This window comes from Falco naumanni, chromosome 12, assembly GCF_017639655.2.
Source record: "Falco naumanni isolate bFalNau1 chromosome 12, bFalNau1.pat, whole genome shotgun sequence".
Classification (NCBI taxonomy): domain Eukaryota; kingdom Metazoa; phylum Chordata; class Aves; order Falconiformes; family Falconidae; genus Falco; species Falco naumanni.
Genome location: NC_054065.1, coordinates 22,053,734 through 22,062,492, shown reverse-complemented (window position 1 = coordinate 22,062,492; position 8,759 = coordinate 22,053,734). Strand labels below are relative to the sequence as shown.

The 8,759-nt window shown below is 45.8% G+C and overlaps 1 long non-coding RNA gene across 5 annotated transcripts; it reads right to left on the bottom strand.

Annotated features, from left to right (window-relative positions):
- Positions 1-903: 903 nt before the first annotated feature.
- On the bottom strand, positions 904-8,483 carry LOC121096240. Of its 5 annotated transcripts, none has more exons than XR_005830414.1 (6): positions 8,465-8,483; positions 7,414-7,485; positions 7,055-7,189; positions 3,298-4,066; positions 2,969-3,061; positions 904-1,466 (listed from the first exon to the last, which is right to left on the bottom strand). It is a non-coding gene; the product is annotated as an uncharacterized LOC121096240 (long non-coding RNA). The 5 variants fall into 5 exon arrangements; XR_005830413.1 differs by lacking the exon at positions 8,465-8,483 and adding an exon at positions 7,929-8,286; XR_005830412.1 differs by lacking the exon at positions 8,465-8,483 and adding an exon at positions 7,890-7,928.
- Positions 8,484-8,759: the final 276 nt, after the last annotated feature.

The window sequence follows — 8,759 nt, the reverse complement described above, 5'->3', positions numbered from 1 at the left end:
GGACACACTTTCTCTCTCTCTCCTCTCTGCTTCGTCTGCCTCTCTCTTCTTTGGCTGCTCCCTCTTCATTAGCTGCCCAACCACTTAACAGAACCAGCCACAGCTGCACCTTATCTACATCAGCAAACCCACCGCCCCTGAAGCCAGCCCACAGCTGTATTTTATCAATGTTAATTAACCCAGCTTCATTCCTCTACAACAAAGAGTTTTCCATTTGTTTGCTCTTTAATGAGCTCCCCACACAGTGACCACTGTACACCTGATATTCTTGACAAAGTCAGCTACCCTTGACTCCTTTTTTCAGGTATTTCTAAACTGTGGTTCCTGAGCAGCACTTGCTACACAAGGGATTAAAGTAGAATTCCCCCATCAGTGGCCGGCTGGGTAATCAGAAGTCAAGGCTCTGCAACAGAGCAAGCACTGAGCAAATTACCATGCCTAACACCCCCCACACATGTCCAGCACATATTCAGACCTGTCTCATCTCACAGTGGGCTGTCAACACACCTGGAGGGTCACTGTCACTGCCTGCCTTGGCATCATTCCTACGGCTCTTTCTCTTTCCCTTAGACTAAGATCTGCAGTACGTGTCTTGCCACACTGCAGATGGAGGAAGGTTTGATACACAGCTCACAGGATCAGAAAGGCAGGCCAGAACTCCAGAGATTTTAGGTCTAGGAAGTGCAATTCCAGATGTTGGGGGTACACTATGTGAGCTGGCTTTGAACAGCTGATCCAGATAAACAAACAAACCCATAGAGTTTTCCTGCTTCTATTTTAGGATAAAAATAATTATTGCTCTAGAGTATTTCACTATTACACTTTCCAGCGAGAAAGAGAGCAATAAACTGTCCAGAGAAAGATCACATCTCAAGCTCTGAAAGAAAACAATGCACTGGTGAATGAACCATCAAAAAATCATTTATGTAAAAGCATGTTCTATTTACAAAGGTCAACTTGCTCTTTAGGACAAGTAAAACCACTACTGGAAAAAACTATACATATAGAAATGCCTCATCTTTCAAATAGACATTTACAAATACTCTGCTTTGCTTAAACGACTAGAAACATTCAGACATTTGAAATTAAGAGTGCATTCTGCATGCAGTTGAGATAGAAATTACATTATTGGACTTCGGTGTGTCATTTCTTATAATTGGCAATGACACACTTGGGCTCTTCTAAAACACCACAGCCTGGCTATTACCTTAGGATCTCAATAGAAGGACATGGAACAAGTTATCAGTTTCTCTTCATTTTGCCATTAAAAAAGGACATCCCGATTATCTTCTCAGCAGGGGAGTCTGGTCTTGTCAAACTTGGCGTCCTTTTCCCTGAGTTTCCCTTTAGCATTTTGCTAGGCATGAGATTGTTGGCTTGGTACATTTACAAGTCCTTGGTCAGCACTCCTCCCATTATAAGGCAGAATTCAGAAATTCAAGGAGTTCTGCGCGGTTCCGGTCTCTCTGTAGAGCGGAAAAGCAGAGGCAGCGGTTTAACAGACCTGTACTCAGCAGACCAAGGCTGCATAACCCTCCTTTCCATGGGGCTTTCACAGCTTGGCACGCCGCACAGCAAGCATCACCACATTCAAAGGGCTGGGTAAGACTAGCTACCAGTAAAGTGTTGAGTACCTGGAGGAAGTGCAAGACAATGGCTACTCAGGAGAGATGCTACGGGTGACAAGCTGTCACTGTCACTGTACTATTTCATGATACATTTTCTAAGTGGTTCCCTGTGGAGGCTCCACTGCGTTGCCAACATGTAGCTCACAGCCTGCTCAGGAGGGAACTCACAAGCAGAACAGATGCAATTCTCTGGTGTCTGAGGCAGCTTTCACTGTACACACAGGAAGGCTTGTGCTTTGGGAAGTATCATTTTTTCTATGTGTAAACAGCAGCTTGCAGCATGACAGAGAGGGAACCGTGAATTTAGATTCTCTCTTTACAGAAGACATCGCCCAGTCATAAAATTTATTTCCAGTGGTTTTCAAAATCACAATTTATAGAACAATTATTGAATCTTACAATATTGTAAAGAATGGATGTTGTTCAATTCAGCATGTTCATCACCACAGATGCCAATCAAAACAGGACCAACATCAAATATCTGACATCAAATATTGCAACAAGCAGGTTACGGGGATAAAGCTAGCAAGCGTTCAGCATAATTTAACACAAACTTCAGTGCCACACAAAGAAGGTAATGTATTTTTGATCAAATTTAACTTGGAATGCTCAGGTCTGCTTTGGTAGCTATAGAATGAAGTGTTATGGCTGAATCAGAACCTGCCAAACTGGGTAACTCAGCAAAGTAACGCTTTTAACACACATTGAGTAGTACAGAAGCCCTCTGCAGATCACTCTAAGGTGTGGAAACTGCTGATAAGAGTGAACGTATTATTTAAGTGCCGAGTCCAAACACCCACAGCAATAGCACAATATGCTATTTGTAATATCTATTTCCTTGGGTATCTCAGCAAAAACATTTGACTGCCTTGAAAGAATGCACAAGCATGTGGTCCTAATATGACTATTGCCTTTTTTTTAATTCCTCTCTAAATGATGGCTAGTCTCACATGCATTAGAAAAACACAGCAAAGCAGCAGTTACCACAACTGATAACAAGAGACTGGAAGATGATGAAGACAATTAAAACCAGTGCAAATTAAATCAACAGAGAAAGCCACGAATCAGCTAAATGTTACAGAATGAAATCCTAAGAACCTCCATAAGCATCCTTTGGTTTATCTACTCATGCCTGAGTATTCCAAGCCCACTTACAATGTAAATCCTGCCAAAAGAATGAATTAAAATTTCTTAGATGGCATCATAGCCACGTTAAAAGCTATGGTCAATTTACAACTCTTAACTGTAAGATCTACTCTTCTACAAGAGACTACCATTAGAAAAATATTAAAAGATACAGTATTTTCCCTGCGGGATACATAGGCTACTTCAACTCTTACCTCTATATCCTTCTTAGTCTTCTTTATTCGCATCTTAATTTTCTTTCCAGTTATCATGCTGTAGTTTTCATTTTTCTTTTTGTTTTTAAAGAACTAAAAATGAGATCACACATTAGAAAGACGTAAGTTTTGCTTTACTTTGTCATGTTGCAGATCTTAAATAAAATTACAGACAATAATCTTTTATACTTCCTAACTGTTCAAAACAATAGAGATAGGTTTCTCCTGATGACCAAACATTTTTGGTTTTTGTGATGTATGTTTATGACATGACAGATTCAGTGCTTACATGAGAAATGTAACAGGACTTCAGACTCACACAAGTATACCTTGGAAAGCTGGACAGGTCCTGTTTTCTCTCTCTTTTTCTTCTTTTCTTTCTTTTTCTTCATTTTGTTGGCCTTTTTCCTTTTCTACAGGTATAAGACATATGCTTACAGACTCACAAGGGCAAAAAACAGGAAATGCACAAGTAGCTGATGCACAAGTAGCTGTCAACGTCTTGGCTACTCAAGCCAGCCACTACTGCTTCCCCCCACCACCGCTGAACAGGTACTAGCTGAACTACACAGTAATGCTAGCAGGGTTAGCAATGCTTGGGATTTTGAAAAACAGAAATGATCTGATCCCCTATTCTCTCTCTTATAATGTAATCCCAATATATAAAATCACTGAACAGAAGGTCCTAATAAAATGAAAAAGAAAAATTACAATAGCAAGAATCTACTGCTCTCTCACTGACTATAAATTATTTCTTCTGACAAATTCTATAAAGTTACCAAGATTCCCCGCTTCTCTTTTCTTCAGAGACTAGCTAAACTCTAGCTGGACCAGCAATGGTTGGCAAAAGGAACCTTTATAGTATTTCTCCTTTAGTATGCAGTCAACTGAACCTATCAGTTCACCTACTGTAACCCTAGAAGCATGATTCAGATTACACAGTCACAGACAAAAGCATTACATTTTACATGACATTTAAGGTTATCAAAATATGAAGAACTATTTTCTGTTTGTTAACTATTTATTTCTCTTTGTAAATGTTTACCTTTTTGTTGTGTTTTTCTTTTTTCTTTTTCTTTGATTTAGACTTAGGAGAATCTAAAATAATAATAAAAAAGTAATAATCCAAAACAAATCAAAATCAAACCCTTTAAGTTTAGCATTCTGAAAAAGGCATTTGTTTTTACAGATAAGGCATACAGAAATGTAAAACGTAAGAAGAAAATGCTTTAATTTAGCCATATATATTAACGCTTGTTGAAACTAACCCTGAGAAAAGCAACACATTAACTTACTGCCTCTTACTGGTCTAACATGGAAACTGAAAATACCAGATTTACTCGGTGATTACTTATACCAATGTATTAATATAATACCTCTACTTTCTGCAGCCATGCTCAACAGATTGCAAGTATCTCTGTAGTAGCCTGACTCCCAAAGGAGGCAACAAAAAGTACTGTTTGGGCTGACAAACCACTGAAAATAACGTCACTGTTCAAGGCAAATGAAAAACTTGTCGTACTTGCACTTCACCTTCCAATTCCAAGGTCTTAAGTAAATTTTGTAAAGCAGAAACCCACAAGTTCTGTAAGTCAATCAAAGATTTTAAAGATTACACCATGGCTGGTATGTGAGGAAGTCAATTTTGAAGCACCAGCTCTGACTACAGGACTGTAAACGTAAAATACTGGAAGAGCTTACTAGTCTCCCAACAGACTGCCTTCAAGCTATTAGCTCTGCAGTTTCTCTACAAGCAAAAGATAACATCCTAGGATCAGGAGAGCCCAGCCAGACTTAAAAGTTAGAGAAGCCTAAGGTAAAGCTACCCAAGCAATCTTCTTTTGGCCTCCTAATGACAAATGCAGCACAAGCACAAACATTCAAGAACACCAGGTTTCCTTCCAGACTGAAAATCAGTACACTATGGTGAACACTTGCCCAGTTTTACCCCTTTGCCCCCATCTCCTCCAGACTCAGTATTTACTTCCCACCATCCCAGCTATGGTTCCCATGACCACAAACCCTAAAGTTCTCTAGACTTCTGCACTGAATTGTTGACTCCCTAGGCTAAGCTAGGCCATCTTTTCCTCCTGTTCGCTCTTTCTGAGTCGCCACCCCTCACCATCTGGCCTCCTCAATAGCTGTTTCATATTCAGCCACCCTGCCTCCCTAGTTCTAGCGCTAACTAGCCTGCTTGTCTCCTGTCTGAGGGGAACCCTCTCCCCAGCTCCACCCAACAAGCTGCATTCCCAGTTTCTATATCCCCGATGTCTCTTTTTCCACAGCAAATTGTGTCCTTTCTGCATTGAAGTTAACTTCATTTTCCATATAACCTATGTTACCGGCAAAGTTGGAAAAGGCAGGTGGGGCATACACCTCAAGAAGCGGGACAGTTTCTCTCACTCTCCTCTTGGTTTTCCCAGCCACTACCCAGTGCCTAACAACCAGAGTTACAGTCACACTCGCTAAATAAGAAAAGAGAAACACAGATAAAAAAATGCCAGAAGAAATCTCCACTTTCCCAAGGAAAGTTAAAACTCCACTCCTGCTACACCTGACCTGTAAGACTGGGGCAAACCTCTGTCATTCAAGGTCTTCAATTGCAGGTTAGGCAACCTATTCCACTGTTCTGCTGCTAGGATGTATTTCCTAATTCAAATCCCTCATATTGCAAACTAAGGTCATTTTCCCTTTCTGAAAGTTACAGAAAGATTTTTCACTCCCTCTCCTTAGAGGCAACTACCTACACCTATATATCTTAGCTCAATTATCTCGTGTCTTTTCTTGTCTAGATGGAATAAAACATGGTTTAAACGTGCCCTTGTAGGACATTTTTGCTAGACTGTCTTCACTGTGAATGTGAAAACTTCAGGAAATTTTAGCTGTAAACTTTAGCAAATCTCTAAGCAGGCAGACTGACAACTTCAGCCTAATTCAGAATGATTTCTTCCTCAGATACACGTTTCTTGCCATCCGTCCAAAAGATGAGCCAGAGAACATGGCAAGCATGTTCGCACAGTCAGTGTCTGACATGACATTTTAATTCTTTTTAGAAGTTTTAGAGTGTATCACAGGGGATAAAATTCATTCAAGAAGAAAAGATGACCTTCCCCCGTCAAATGTAGAAATTCATAGACCCGAGTATCTGCAGAATTTATTTATGTCAGATACATTGAACCAAGCCACTGAAGTATGAGAACAAGTAGTATTTCCATACAGATGTAAACCTGCTTCAAGAGAGGCAGAACTACGTCTTTGTTAAACTGTGGAATGCAGTCACAAATAGAGGTCCTGCACCAGATGGTGAAGTTTCAGCCAATCCTGATATTGGACTTCTCATCAGGAGAACTCTAGTTCATACCAGAGTTCTTCCCAATCATAGTAAAAAAGGATAAAATACACATTTTATTAAAAAAGAGCAATTTGGGCACTTTACCTGCAGTGATACCAAATATTTTGATACAGAGTATCAAAACAATGCAGTCCTGATATTATATCAGGAATACATTCCCCTCAACATCACAAGTTATATCCACAGAAAAAGAGTCTGCGCTTACTCCCAGACAGCATCTACCCCAAGTACTCTAAACAGCAGCTAAGTATGTAAAGTCTTAATCCTGTAATGCTTCCATATGTTTTGCCATAGAACTTGGTTATCGGTATTAATAAACTTCACCCAAGTCCTCAAAGTTAAATGCTTGACATGTTAAGATCAAAACTAGACTGAATCAAAAACCCCAACTCTGCTCTAGATAAACAGCTGAAGTAGAAATGATCTGTCTTTTGAAAGTATAATGAATATAGAGTTCTAAATATATACGACATATTGTTACAAAATTTCTTTGAATAGCAGTTTTGATTTTAAAAATATTTAAATTAACGAAAGAACACTGCACAGCGTATGTGAAGAGGTACCTTAGCACAGCAATAGGAGAGGGTTGTGAGAGAAACACTCCGAGCATGCAGCACTGGTATTCCGCGCTGTCACTCTGTTGGTGGCTCAGCCACATTTAAAATAAATTTTAAATGCTTCCAGCAGTGCTATCAAAACTGCAAACGTCATGTGTATGCATGGAGGTAACTTACCTCTGCTACTTGAAGATGACGATCTTGATGATGAACGCGATGAGGAGGAAGAAGTGGATGTAGTGCTAGAAGACGACGTGGATGAGATGGATGATGATCTGCTTCTACTGCGTTTTCGTTTCCTTTTTTCTTTTCCTTAAGATAACACAAGGCAAAAGTGACGAGCATGCTAGTAGCTACGGTCTACGAAAGCGACTCTACAGAATTTAAACATAAGGAAACCCTATTTTGAGGGGTTGGTTATATTTTTTTCCCCTCTTTCCAGTGTGCCATGGTCCATGAGCAAGTGACAACGCTCACTATCAGGGTCAGGCATGGTCACGGACATAAAGGACACCAGCGGTGCGAGCAGTGCCTACCTTGGCCTTTCAGCTCTTCCTGTGAAGTTGCACAGAGCGCCCTACTTCTCTCGTCCTTTGTGCCATCCATACCTAGCGAGAGACAACAATACATTCAACCACATCGCTTCCAGAAGACTTTCGGAGGGGAAAAAGCCCAACAAGAGCGCAGTGCAGGCACAGAGGAAACCGGCGAGCACTCCCAGGGGCAGCCCCACCGCCCCCACCGGGCCACGGCGAGGGCACGTTCAGGCTCCCAGCCTCCCGCACGGGAACGGGACGCCGGAGCCCCGGTCCCCCGCCACCTCCGACGGCGCGGCCTCAGCCCCGCGGCAGCGCTATTGCGGCCGCAGCAGCCGCGCTGCGGGGCCCGAGCGCCCACCCCCCGCTGCCGGCCGCACAGCGGCGGCCCGGGCGAACAGCCCGCCGGCCGGCACACGGGCGCCTACGGCCGCGCCGCCGCTTCCCGCCCCGCACCGCCAGATCCCCGGCCCGACCCGCTCCGGGAGCCGCCGCCGCCCCGCCGCCGCGCTGACCGAGGGGCGGCCCGGGCCCCGCCTGGCGCCCCGGAAGTGCTGCCGCGGCCCGGGCGCCGCTTCCCGTGCGGGGCGGGCGGTGCCTGCGCGGCCGTGGGCTCCCGGGGGGTCGCTGCGCTCGGCCTCCGCCGCGCACGGGTGGGCCCCTGGGGCGAGGGGGCCCCGCCGCCCGCTGCGGGGGGAGCGAGCCCGCACGCAGCCGCGCCGGGGCTCCCGCCTGACGCGCACGGCGAGCGAGCCCTGCCGCTCCGAGCCGGGCCTGCGCTGAGCCTGGCCCGCAGCGCGCTGCGCCATGCCCCGCGGGGAGCGGCGGGCTGTGCCACCGCCGGCTGGCGGCTGCTCCCCGGGGCGCGCAGGGCGTCCCCCGCCCCGCCTGGCCAGCGCCGGCCTTTGCTCCCTGCGGCCTCGCCGCCCGGCCCCACCACGGCCCTCTGGGGCTGCAGCTCCGCTCCCACGGAACCCCCGTCCCCCTGCGGGGGCGGCGGGGACGCCACAGCTGCCCCCCTCCCCGCCAGCCCCTCGCTGCGCACCCGTACGCGGCCCCTCCGCACGGCTCCGCTCCCGGCGCGCCGGCCGGCCCGGCCCGGCCCTGCCCCGGAGCTGGTTCCCGCCGCAGCCGGGGGCTGCCCGCCCCGCTCCCCAGTGCCGGGCGTGGGGCCTGGGGCATCCCGGCACCGAGCGCCGGCCGGGGCTCCCCCGGGACACGGGGGTCCGGTGCCAGCGTTCTTCCGGGCTGCTTTCCAGCAAGGCAGGCCTAACCCCCCGAGTTTTCCATTCCCACGTTTAAAGTGCCGTGTTCAAGCATGAAGCCATCACGGGGCGCTGGAGCAA